General features: G+C 41.1%; 1 protein-coding gene across 2 annotated transcripts in view; it reads left to right on the top strand.

The window, feature by feature from the left end:
- The first annotated feature begins 1321 nt into the window (after positions 1 to 1321).
- rph3aa (rabphilin 3A homolog (mouse), a) overlaps positions 1322 to 14003 on the top strand; it is a 30877-nt gene continuing 18195 nt past the window's right edge. For both annotated transcript variants that reach the window (XM_034601328.1, XM_034601327.1), the window contains exon 1: positions 1322 to 1462. The gene's annotated coding sequence lies outside the window, so the exon portion shown is untranslated. The remainder of the gene's footprint in view (positions 1463 to 14003) is intronic.

Genomic DNA, 14003 nt, shown 5'->3' with positions numbered 1-14003 from the left:
CTAACCACAATCCAATAAATCAAAGTGGCTCCAGAGATACTGAGGCTTATTTCAGCGCCGTGACATGAAGATGCTTTTCACATGTCAGTGTAATGTTTCACATGTGTAACGGTGACGGTGTTTGGCTTTTGTTGCTCCGCTGTCTGTTCTTGAAAATGGCTTCAGGTTAACTCTTGGCTACGTTCACTGAATAATAGAATTACATAATCAGTACGGTCTCTAATTGCACAGTGCAGCCGGCCTATTGGATTTGTATTGTATTGTACATAATAAGTGCAGCTGTTTCGCTTGAGGGTAAATAAAGGACCAAAAATAGATCTATTAGAAAGGATTCCCATATGCTGAATGGACGAAGGCCATTTTACAGCACGTGTATGCAGTCAGAGAGGCAGAGAGTTAAATGGATGGGACTAGCTTTCATTATAAAACGGTAGCAAACAAATCAAACAATATCACACAATATCTTTAACTCACAATTTGACTTGCAATTGTCTACTGAAGCTGCTAAAATGTTGTATTTAGCTTCATATATTTATATAAATTCATTGCCCTCCACACTCTAGTGTTTGTCTGTTTTCAAATATACTCGGCCCTATATGTCACTCTGCACTTTTAGCGCTTTTTTCCACTTCTGCTTAAATTGGTAAAGGAAATCTGTGATCGTAAAAGCTAGAGAGAACAGAATTCAGTGATAGCTGTGATAGACACCTTTCCGTTCACGTTTTGGATCTTTCTTGAAAATATGTTTTTAACTACATATCTGCAACTGTAAATGTGTTTTGGGGTAATTGTGGTAAAGAAATTTATAGTTTCAAGACGACGTGGCTGTTCCAGGTTGACATATTGCTTTTGTCAGAGGCACAAGCTAACAATTGTAACCATCACACAGTTTCAATTATTATATTATATTATATTATATTATATTATATTATATCTGCAACTATTTATTGTATTTTATGTCTTTACTTTCCCCCTTTTTACATAATATCTAAATCAGGAAATTATTGCTGTCAGATAAATATGGTGGATCGGAAATGTGCAGTTTTGTAAAATGGAAATTCTCCTGTATCCAAACCACAAGTACAGTACATTAGTAAATACTTTGCACATCTGGATGATTTGAAAGATTAGCAGCAGCAGAATACAGCACAGTCAATGGTGCTTTAATTAAACGGTGGCATCACCATCTTGTCTTTGGCTGAAGAGATGAGAGAGGACGGATTTAGTGAAAGAGGAAGAGAGAGAGAGAGGGAGGGAGGGAGGCAGGATGACAGGGAGGGAGGCGGAGCGAGGGTTTTACTACAGTGTGTGTGTTGAGGAGGATGACAGTGAGGAGGAGAGTAGCGGAGAGGATGCTGGATGCTGAGACAGAGCTGCTGGCCAAACACTTTCTGTCACACTGAAGCAGCTCTCATCCTGACAGAAAAAACAAAAGAACACCACGTCTGTTCCAACGCCTCAGGTGAGACGACACCGCCTGTTTTTATTCATTAGAACTGATTTAAATCTTTAAGCTTACGCTGTTTAATGATGAAAAATGACCTTTGGTGGCTGTGTTTTTAATCAAGGTGGATTGACAGTAGTAGAAGTTAGTAAAAATGTCCTCAAATCATTTATTTAAAAAAAATCTATTTATTTACTTAAAATAATACTAATAAATAACTCATATATATATATATATCTATCTATATTGTGATTAAACTAATTCATTACAGTTAGTGATTTATGTTGTATTGTTCAAATACCATAGACATTTAACTTCTTGTTTATTTTTCATAAATACTGTGACATTATTTGAGCTTCTTTCTATGTCGTGCGCTGTCAATTTACCTGTTTTATCTTAAAGATGTAAAAAACATAGGTGTGATGCTGAGTGCACCTTATTATCAAATACAGCCTGACTGACTGACAGTGGATTCTGATGCACTTAATATATTTAATCTTTCAAAAAGAATCTGACAAAGCATATTTAATAGTTTTTTTCCCATAGTTTTTTTTTTTATGCAGAAACTAAAAGACAAAAGTACAGTAAAACAAAGCCTATTAACATATTAACATTTAAGTCATATATTATACGTTATTTGTTCATTACTGTGTGCTCACTGTGATTCTGGTTTGATTTGGTGGAAGAACATAAGCTTCTTATTTCATCCATACAAATTCATTCATAATGTATGAAGTACACACACACACACACACACACACACACACACACACACACACACAAATACACACTACATATTTGATAGTCCCTTGTCAGCGCTCTCTCATGGAAAAACTGTGTAACAGAGAAATCATCTAATTTCTCTGTTACTTTCATCGTCCAAACTCTGTTAATAACGACACTATTCCAGCTGAGCTCTGTGTAAAAGACTGATGGTTAACTGCTTTATCCTCCACTACATCCCTCGGCTTGTTAACTGTAAGGTGTGCCCATGAATGACAGTCCATCACCAGCTCCGTGTTAACATCGAACAAGAGGGAGTGCTAACCCAATACTTTGTAAAGCGTTTATATTTTAGTGAGCAGCGACGTTGGCAGCTTCCGTCAGCGTTTACACCGGATGTGAACAGGCACAGCGTTGAGTGCAGGTCAGAGATTAATGCACAGTCGCTGTAGGTTTGTGCATAAAATGGGTAGCTGGAGAAAAAACGTGAGCTGTAACACGGCCTTTGATGCAGGACATGAACTACTGATAAACATGCCTAAACATGGTGTAGACACGAGAGCAACATAAAAGAGATTTTCTCTATAGCACCCGGCTCCAACTGTTTCCATCTTTCAGGTGTAGCTTCATGTTTACATGGTGGGAGTGGCATCAATCTTCTAACTCGCGGCAAGAAAAACAAATGAGTTTTATTTCCCGAAATGTGCAACTACCATGTACATTCAAACGGTGGCCCCTCCCAAAGTGGACTGCATGAAGAGCGTGTGCAGCAGAGATGTCGTCTCCTTTCTCTCCCTGTTAGAGTCGGTGGTCGGGTCCAGAGAAACCATCAGAGAGTGAGGGAGTGTGAGGCCTAACGTGTAGTGGCAGCAGTGAAGTCAGAGGAAGGGATGAGGAAAGATGAGGAAGAAAGAAGGCATGCACTCGCTCAGTGTGTGTGTATGTGTGTGTGTGCGTGTGAAATTGATTTTCAATACCATAACACTCACTTTTCTATTTTGTCTGTCATCCGCAGCCATGGTCACGTTTATTGAGCCTGCTCTTCTTTCCCATGCTCCCTGTAATCTCTGCTGAATGCTCCTTTTGACCCCCAATCAGCTGTATTGACTGTGGTTTGTGCGAGGTGGGTGGCGGTGGATTATACGGACTGCTGAGCTCTCAGGTGGAGCCTGATGTGGCTAATGTGCTTGGGTATAAACGCTTCACACCCTCATCAGCCCCTGACTGCTGAGATCAGGGGAAATCCATCTTACTGTAGGTTTTTTTTTTTTCTCGAGTCTCTGCTTTTCAGATGTTGGCATGCACGACTTAATTGTCTCGAATGAAAGCTGCTTTTGGAAGCAAGGAAAGGTAACTGTGAGGGAAATTAACCATCATCTGTTAGATCCTGCAACAACAGTCTTTTGGGCACTGGGGGCCATTAGAATCTGCGAACACTGACTGAACTTATTAGCGGAGCAACATGATCATTCCTTTGGAAGGATGTTTCAAATGTTCAACTGATGATTCTAAATGTCATTATCCAACATTTCCTGTCTTTCAGCTCTGGTTTGGTTTCCACCAAGTCCTGAGGAAAAATACCTGTGTCTTTAGCTGTTAAGTGGTTCAGTAAGTTCATCGATGGCCTCTAACTGTATCTGTCTGCTGTTTGCTGCTGAGCAGAGGCTTTTAACAGATGTTTCTCTGAAAACAGCTGCATGCTCCGGCCAAAACGACGCTGTGAGAACAATAAAGTGAGTAAAGAGTAAAGTAAAGCCCATTTTCCACTGGTAAAAGCATCCGCTAACACCCACTTACATCAGGCTTTTGTCTACAATTGGAATGGATACAATCTGCATTCACTCCCGGCACAAATGACTCTGTAGTAGACAGTTTTTTTTTGGCTCTGGCTCCGATTGTCAGTGATGGAAAGGTAACGGCCCGGTGAACGTATTAATTTTGGACAGCGAGGTGAGAGAGCGCCTCAGTTGTCGTGACGTTGATCATGACGCACTGGGGGGGAAAAAACACAAAGGCAAACCCTTCTTATGGCAATGCGAAAGTAGTTAATCGCCTTTTTAGGGGGTTTACCCGCATTTTAAAAAAGCCTGCATATACATAATTGCTTTTGGTGTAATAGAGGTATAACAGTAAAGGTCTAGACACACACACAGCGAGCTCAAACTCACTATAAAGCTCAGTAACGCTGAGGGGAGCCGCTGGTTCAACTGGTAAATCTCTTTTGGGTCGTCACTACAAAAGACCCCATTCAACAGGGATGATTTACCTTTGTCCCAATTCAGGAGCTGCATCCTTCGGAGGGTCATACTGAAATGAGACATTCTGGTCTACGAAGAATTTCCTATTTGCATCGCTAGCTTATCCCACCCTTTACTGTTGCATCATTAGCTACTTAAAGCCACTCGGCCGCTCACATGGCTTGGTCGTTAGTTTTATTACCGACAAGCAATGAGTCCCGGAATAGGTTGGCCAAAGAAAGATCCCCACTGGGTTCTTTGTTGCTTGGGAATGGAAGGATGAGTCTGCCATGTTTGAAGGAACCTCCGGAATGGGAAAGCCTAGTTGCACCGCAGACCTGAAGGATGTGGCTCCTGAATTGAGACACAGCTCTTCCCTTTGAAATATGAAATATGGCCACTTTAAAGAATAAGTTCACCAGAAATTATAAACAATAATATACTCCTTAAAGTGCTAAATCGAAGTCTATACTATGTCTATAAAATGTACCATTGCTGATTTTCATTGCAATGCAGGAAGCAGTGGGACTTATTCACATGCATTAGCTAACAAGAGTGTAATGTGGAGGTGGAGCGATTGACAAGTGGGATGTGATTTCAAACCAGAATCGCCAGTACCTGCACTTTTTATCATTATAGGTGACTAATGAAGTGTCATATCGGGGGAGAGACATGTGTCATGCTTTATGAGGTGGACATTAATCAACCACTGGATACATTTTATCACCAGCGTCCAATTTGCCTGTATGAACAAAACAGCAGCAGAGGCGTGAAGATGAGTGCTCATGTACCGAGGATGTGGTCCAACATTCTGTTGTTGTCCATACACAAATTGAGATTTACTAACTGTGGCATTGATGCTTAGTTTATTTGCTCTACCACGCTGTTATATGCAGGTATTTTTGTCATTGAACATATTCTAGGGTTTTCAAAAATGATCTAGAACACAAAGTACTCCAACATGAATTGTAATGGTTTGTCGAACCGATATTATAATTATTCATGTTTTATTTATTTAACATTACGGTTAATGTTGTGTTTGGTTGAAACACTAAAATAACGTGGTTTAGGGTAAAATATGTTCTTAATTAAAGTCTTTGAGATGCTGTATCCATCTCCGAGAGTAGATACCACCGGAGGTCAATGAAACATTATGATTCTGGCTGTTTTGAGGAAACTGAGCATTAAATAGAGGTGATACATTCAGATTAAATGAGTATGTCGACCTTTAGGTGAAATCAAGTCAAGGACTTTTTGTTTATTATATTATATTATATGTTTTAATTTCGAATTGTCTGTTTTCACCACTCAGGCCCTTAGCTCACACTTTGCTGTTCACCGATTGCACCATTTAAGGAACTAAAAAACAGCAGCTGTATATTGTTGATGGATTTTATATGGGCACCTGTCCAGTTTCAGTGAGTGAAATTGCCTCTTTGATCATAAAACGTTATCAGGGCTGGGGTCGTGTCCATTGTGACCTCATCCATTCCAGCAATCAATTGAAATTCATGAATTTCCCATTTCCCATTACTTCACGTGAGGACTGTTCCACATGAGCTCATTCATTGCAGCGTTTCAGCAGTCTGGATGGTTGAGCTGTACAGTAATTGACTTCCCTTCTCCTCAGATCTGCAGCTGAGGCATTATTGTTTTCAGGGGCTGTGGACTTCTCTCGGGCACAGCAGGCGCAGCAGATGTGCTGCACAAATTCCACTGTGACCAGGAGTGTCTGATTAGCCGTATATTGTGGTCACACAACCCAGCTGTAAACACAAAACTACTACAACACCTTTGTATGCTGCTGTGTGAAGATCCCTCCCCCTGCATGACCCAAATATTCTGTCAGGGGCCTCAGGGCAAAACGGTCCGACACACAACACCACCAGCAATCTGTCATTTGGGTCATTTTTCATCTTCCAGAAAAAGGTGCTGACATGGCCCCACAGATGCCCCTTTGAACCCATTTAAAGAAACATCGACAGCGCTGACACTGTGATGTGCGTCCAGAAAATGTGTGTGTGTTCTCTGGTTCTGATTGATTGAGTGCAAAGCTGCTTCAGTGGTTCAAGTGACGAACCGAAAGTTCAGATTGGCTTTAAGCTCAAAGGCTCAGTGCAGCAACAACACAAAACCGAGTTAACTTAACTAGAGAGAGGCCAGATTGAATATAAAAGCCTACAACGACAGATATGATCGTTATGAACATATTACATCTCATCTCTTTATAACAGCCAAACATATCAAACCAATCATGTTGTACTGATGCAAGCGTAACCTTGCACGTGCAGAGCAGAAGTATGCATTTTTTTCAAATCTAATTCCACATTTGCAGTTTTTATTTCCTTTCCTTTCCAGTTATGGCTCTCTCTCCGTAGGCTGGAGTCTGGTCTTGCGATGCTTTGCCTGAATTGCTGCCAAGCGGCGAGACGAGCCTAAAAGGACTTTACCCATCACCTAAGCAGGACCAATGTGGTGTCTGAGTCTGACCCAGTATAGTTTGGGGTTACCAGATCAAACCAACACCTTGTTCTGAGTGGATTTTAGCTCATGGACACTGGATGCAGTTTTGTTGGCCTTCTTGACAGCAGACATTTAGATATGACATCGTAGGACATCCGTAGGTGTTACTTGTTTATTCAAGAGTCCCAGTAATTCATTTCATTATTCATGCCCGTGGGAATTGTAGATGTTGAAATTATCATTCTTTTTCTGAGCACTTAAAGATTATCTCATCAATCCTGACTTAAAGGTTTTGCTACAGAACTGCTCCCGTACTGCATGTATGTATTATTTCACAATTATTTTTCATGAACCCAACTGGAAGATTTCAGGGCCACACAAACTTTGAGAGCCTGTGATAAGGAGCATTGAATCTGTTCTGTTCTCTCCCAGCAACCTCTCACTAACACACTGTATGCTGTTTATTTGGAGCAGCAGACTTCCAGTCTCTAACAATGAGAATAATGATGTTTGCGGACTTGGTTTGGATGCGAGAGCAAAGGTTTGCTGATGAGTGCATCACATCTAATGACTCCTCTCACAGGATGTGGTGTATTTGTCCTTATTTCCTCATCATTATATCTCCAACCGTCCTCATCATGAAGTCAGACTATGTAGAACCCTCCCCGCTCTTTGCACACAAACAGAGAGACAGATACAGTAGACAGAAAGAGACAGAGTTAGACAGAGATGGCCCGAGGTTTGCTTTTTGTTCTGCTCAGTTTAGTGGCTTCAGCGCTGCCCCTGGTGTACACACAAACGCACAGATACAGAGGTTTCCGCTCACCGCTCACCATATGGGTGTTTGCTCTCGTATTTAACTTGTCATGCGGAGCAATCACACACTGAACGCACGACAAGCTGCTAATTATAATTATTGTGACGGCTAGTCTGCTTTTGGTTTTTTAAAAGTCCTGCAGATAATGAGTGGGATCTTTAAACATTTCTGCAAAAGTTTGGGGCATTTTATGCCTTGATCATAACTGACAGTGGAGAGATGACAGGAAATGAGAGCAGGGGAGAGACAGAGAGACAGAGAGAGAGAGAGAGAGAGGGAGGGAGGAGATATGTTATACGCAGCAAAGCTCCAAAGTTTGATTTCAGTTCAGGCCACCAGGGTGCCCTCATATGCCTTCACCCTGCAGTGCATTCAGCTAAATGCTAATGACAGCAATGAGCAATGATACTGTGGACCATGTTCATCATTTTATTTTAGAATGCAAACATTTGCTAATTAGCACCAAGTACAAAGTGTGGCGATGGAGGTGTCATTCGTTTTTTCCGGTAATTTAGTCATAAAACAAAGTATTGGACACATTAATTAAATAGTTTATTGATCCAAAATCCAACATCATAGTGCTGCTAAGTCAGGGGACACCACCGTCATTTAGACACAGTGGCTCTGAACCCTTTTTATATACGGTCTACCCTTCAAACCAATAAAATCGGACACTAAAAACCATAATTGTCATCCTCTGGGGATCATGAATATCACTTACAAAAATGTTATCTCTCCACCATTTGTTTAGTTTGGACCAGAGACGTGGGATTCCAGGCAGCATGGTGATGACCAGTGATAAACCTTAATGAGCATCAAGTTTGATTCAAATGTGGGCAGAATCACCTGAGAACGTATGTTGTACCTTACCTTCAGGGGAGGAGTGAAGGAGGATGTGGAGGCCTTTCTTTTTTACCTGAATATGTAATATATGAATATGAGGAGACAACAAAGTAGCCTACTGCTTGGCACAGTTTCACATTGTTGGAATGTATTGCTTTCTTTAATCAATGAATCAATCAAATTTGCATCCTCTGGTGGATGGAGAATGGAGACTTTTGGAAACAATGAAACAGACCCACATGAGTCTTATCAATCATGACGTTCTCTTCCCTGATTCGTCACGCTGCTATCATGTGACCCTAACAAACGGCATTAGCCTCAGTGACCAGCGATGAGTACAAAAAACTAATTACACGCGTTTCGACCCTTTCAGAAACACCTCCACCTCCAAACAAAGAAATCCCTAATCCTACTTTTCACCATGCTGTTATATAGTCATGTTAGGTCTATTAGTATGGATGGAGATTATTTCTGACACAGAATCAAAACACCGGAGATCACTTTCATTTTTAAAAGTGTGGACGTAGCCCGAAACCCATCAGGTCTTTCACACTCATGTGTTTTACTGTCTCTCCACCTCCTCCAGTGCACAGAGGAGGTGCGTTCATGTCTAGGAAACTTTGTGACGTCTAAGCTCTCAGACGCCTATGTTGGGATTTGAAGACCAGATTAGTCTTCTATCCAGGCGTGACTTTTCCCAAGAGTCATCGGAAAGAGGGCTGTTTGTGTCTGTGGGTGTGCATGAGTGTGCGAGTGTGCGTGTTTGTATGTGTGTGTGCGTGTTCGCACGCGTTAACAATCAAACTAGAGAGTCATCAGACAGGGGATAAAGTAGGTGGTGATGCTTCTTTGCAGAACTAAGCTCCATAAGCTGCTTCCTCACTCGTCGGACAAGCCTCTGTGGAGAGATGTATGGGGGAGGCGAGGTGGCAGGGTGCATGAATGCAAGGCTGGATGGTTGGATGGTGACGATTGGGTGAAAGGATGAACAGATGAAACTTGTGTGGAGACTGATGGTACTCTAGTTGGTCGGATTGACGGGATCTCGTGTGTTTGAGAAGTGACAGCTGTGGGGACAGTGTTAGGGAAGGAATGGATGGTGGGGGGGTGGGCCGGCTGCGTAGCGGGATGGATGAGCATGTTGAACAGACGAGAGTGTGCGTGTGTGCAGGACTGCTGAAATGTTCCAGTCTAATTCCGAGGGGAGCGTTAGGGCTCCTTGGGGAATGTTCTGTGTACCGTAAATAACTGTGATTTTAGCGTGGATGAGGTTGCCTGACTTGGGTTTCCTGAGATGGCTAACCTCATTTAAGGTCGAGCCACTGATCCAGAACACTCAAGCTTTGTGATTCTACAGTTCAAAACAATGGGATCAACCTTAAAGTGCACTGTCCCACATATTCTTTATCTGCTCTTATAAGATAACTGGAGTTCGAATTGGGACTCATTTTACACTGGAGGGCTTTTGTTTCCCAAAAGTAACTTAAAGGGATGGTTCACCCAGAAATGAAAATTCAGTCATATGTGCTCACCACTATGCCGATGGAGGGGTGGTGTTGTTGCAGCCAAATCCAAAACAATTGAAGTAAATGGTGAACGATTCTTCAAATGTACGTAAACCCCAGACCCAAACCCAGCCTCCATACTGCTCCTGTGGTGTCACCCAAGTGTCCGCAAGGCCTGACATTCAGATTCGACTCAAAACGACGTCATTTACACCAAGTTTTTAGCCTTAAAACATCTCAACTGATGACACTTATAGAAATGATCGAAATGATCACAGTTTTTTCATTGTATTTCTTCATTTCATACTTTTATCGCTAACACCGATGTTTTTTGGACATTCGATGTAAAGTAAGTGAAGATGTTTTCTTTAGAAAATGGAGGAAATAAAACTGAACCATTTTACAAAAATGGATTAAATATTTTATAAACACTATTAATCTGACATTTTCTGTCATGATCAACCCCCCGTTCTTCTTCATATATATTAATGTCTTATAAAAAGAATACTTTCCTGATATTTTGTCTTTACTGTTATTCTATTGCGTTGTTTAAGAAAATATGAGTGAGGTATTGATTGACGTGTTTTATTACCTTTGCCAACAAAGTTATCTTTTCATCTGCATCTGTTTGTTTGTCTTATTTAACAGAATTACGCAAAAACTACCAGACAGAACACCACAAAACCTGGTGTTAATAATAGACCTTATTTCAGACATCTTACCAAAAATCCATTCAAAAAACCCTTTGACTTTGTGACCAGTGGACTTATTCCTACAGCATTCAATGGATTAATGGTGTGTAAACTAAGTACATATGGTTATTAACAGTAAGCACATTTCTTGTGCACATGAATATGAAATATGCAAAAAAAGCCAGACCAGTCTGAAGTGGGGAAGCCTCTTGGCGTCACAGGAAACAGGAGGATGACGCAATCTGTCAGTTTTCCCCCCTGCAGCGCTCATACTCTCTCTCTCGCACAGTGTGCGTTCGCTTGTGTGTGCTGACATGAATAACTTTTTGTTTGTGTGTGTGCATGTGTGTGTGGCCCTGCAGCTCTTCGTCAGCCCACATAGTCTCATGGAGATGAAATGCCTCGGTTTCCTCTTACTTCACGTCAATTTGCAATGCTTTTCTCTGTGCCGCTGACCGTGTGTGACAGGTCCTCAGAGTCTGCGCGTGTGTGTGTGCACATGTGTGTGTGTCTGAAAGTCAGCAGCAGGGATGTGTGTGTGTGTATCTGTGTGTGTCAATTTATATTAATGTTAATACAACAGGCATGTGAAGGTCTAACAGAGGATTACAAAAGACCTGCTTTACAGAACTGGCCAGCGGCTTGGAGACAGACAGCATGAATGAGAGGGAGAGACGGGGGGACAAACAAAGGGACAGGCAGAGGAGTGATAAGCTGAACGACGACAGAACATCAAACATTACAGAACAACACCTTGCTCTTTGAATTCTCCTAATCTGACCTCAGAGAGAAAGAAACATCTTTGTGCTGAGTGGAACAAGGCTGTGAGAATAAAGCGAACAAGAAAAAGGTCATAATATTAGGAGAATAAAGGCGTTTTAATCATTTAATCTGAAAAATGTCATACAATTGAAAATAAGGAAAAAACATTTTTTAGGACTAACTTGCAAGGAGTAACTCATGCTTGCTGGAGTGCCACTCTTCTGGATCCAGAATCTTGAACCAATCTAATTGTTTCTTCAGAAACTACACCGTGTTTCAATGCCCGTGCAGTGGACCACTACCAAACATTTCCTCATCCACAAAAGAGGCCACTTCCTTCAAGTCTGTGTGGTTCTTTCTTCAGAATACAAAAGACATACAGCCTGAAATTATGACCTGAAAGTCACTATAAACTCACTTTATCCTCTGGGAATCTTGAGCCTCATAACATTTCAAAGACAATCCCTCCACTAGTTGTGGAAAGCCGTGCTTGTAGTGAGGCCTGAATCTTTGGATTAACACATTCCAGTGCTCTAAAGATGAAGATCACATTATTTATCTCAAATGTAATTCCTACTCAGAATTGATTTTTGATGGGAGCAGCGGGGCAGTAATGCTTTTAACACGTCTTTAACCTATATAGAAAACTGTAAGTGGGTATGTGAAAATGGCTCCGTTACTATTCCTCTTCATCATCGTAGAGCAGTTAACACTGGGCTCACCTGACAATCTATAATCTCAAACACACACACATGCCCACACACTTTGTACACACATGTAAGTACCCGTGCTCCCTGGAGGTCGATCCGCTCCTCAGTCGAATCCCACTATAAAGCAGGTGTAAATCAAGCCAGGCTTCATGTGGTGACATGTGTCCTTGGTGTAGGTCAGAGAGGAGGAGGAGGAGTTCAGACACTTGACCATTTTTCATGCTGTGCTTGTCAAAGACCATATCATCTCTCACATCATGCAAATATTTAGGACAGGATATACTGCCTGTGGATTTAATAGCCCTATCAAAGTATTTGGCTGTCATGTAGGACTAAGATCAACACAGTGAGAAAAAAAACTATAATTCACTGTTTGATAAGAGTTAAAATAATGAACATACAGTACAGCACAGTGAGAGCAAAGTCTATAGAAATATATTTACAGTTATCAATAACGTAATGTACTCTAAATGTACACAGTTGTAATTACTCTATGACTAAACTAGACTAAACATAATATATTAATTATGTTTTTATACTTTTTCGACAATTTTATACATCAAACAGATTGAATTCAGTTCAGCTCATCATCAATGTTAAACAATCAATCAATCAAATTTTATTTGTACAGCCCATATTCACAAATCACAATTTGTCTCATAGGGCTTTAACAAGGTGTGACATCCTCTGTTCTTAACCCTCAACAAGAGTAAGGAAAAACAACCAAGATGAAGCAAGGGAAGAAGAACGTAGAAACTTCAGAGAGAGCCACACGTGAGGGATCCCTCTCCCAGGACGGACAGAAGTGCAATAGATGCTAGTTGATTCTAATATTGGTTATGGATGTAACTCTAGTTCTATGAGTATGGTTGAAGGTGTGTTATGGGGCTGTAGCTCTCTGTTCCAACATCTTGTTTCCCTTCTTTCATTCAGACTAGCATTGTCTTTATGTTAGCCTGTGTCTTATTGGGAGGCGCTCTGAGCGAAAATTTGTATCTACGGACCAAGTGGGAGAAGTTTACCCAATAAGACAGTGAGTTTGTGTCCCACTTCCTGCTTATCCTCTATTTCACCAACCTCTGTTTCACATTCGCTGTGTGTCAAGCTTAAAAGGGATGAAGACGAACCAATGAACAGAGTTAACGTCCGAGTCTTTTTTTGTCTGGAGTTGGTGAAAGTATAAACCTTTCTAAACAGAACAGAGCTTAACCGCGGATATTGCACCATGTGCACAAAGATGGATGACATTACAGCGCCCCAATCAAATGAAGCCAAATGATCTTGAACACCTCCTGGTGGCTGACTATATACTGTATGCATAGGTCGTAAACAACGTCTCCTCCCTGTTAGCAGATGGGATATGGATGAGACTTAAAAGTTCATATAACGTTCAAATAATGAATATGAAAATAAATTAAAAAAAATAAAATGTAATTAGTTATTTGATGCCCTTAAAATTTGATTGATAGCTGAGACTGACTCATGATTGGTCAAGCACATGTATCAGCCGGATCTTGGCATGAACTCTACTGCACAGACTCTAAATGATGTAAAAGCTTCAAGATGGCAGCACCCATATCCACGATATTTCAGGAAGTGGCTATACGTCGTCCATCCAAGTCATCGTACATCGACGACCTTCAGGAGAAGGGCAGAGCTGCTAATGTTAGCTTTAACCCCAACGCTCTCATTCTCTGGATGTGCTACACCAGAATGCGGCATTTTACAACATTACTATTACTACTATTTTTACGACAATATACCTACTGAGCTGTAGGATGTAAACTAGTTATGCTAATGTTTACAG

Source organism: Hippoglossus hippoglossus, chromosome 12 (genome assembly GCF_009819705.1).
Source record: "Hippoglossus hippoglossus isolate fHipHip1 chromosome 12, fHipHip1.pri, whole genome shotgun sequence".
In the NCBI taxonomy this organism is placed as follows: Eukaryota; Metazoa; Chordata; class Actinopteri; order Pleuronectiformes; family Pleuronectidae; genus Hippoglossus; species Hippoglossus hippoglossus.
The sequence above is the reverse complement of the archived record's forward strand: the minus strand, read 5'-3'. Positions and strand labels throughout refer to the sequence as shown.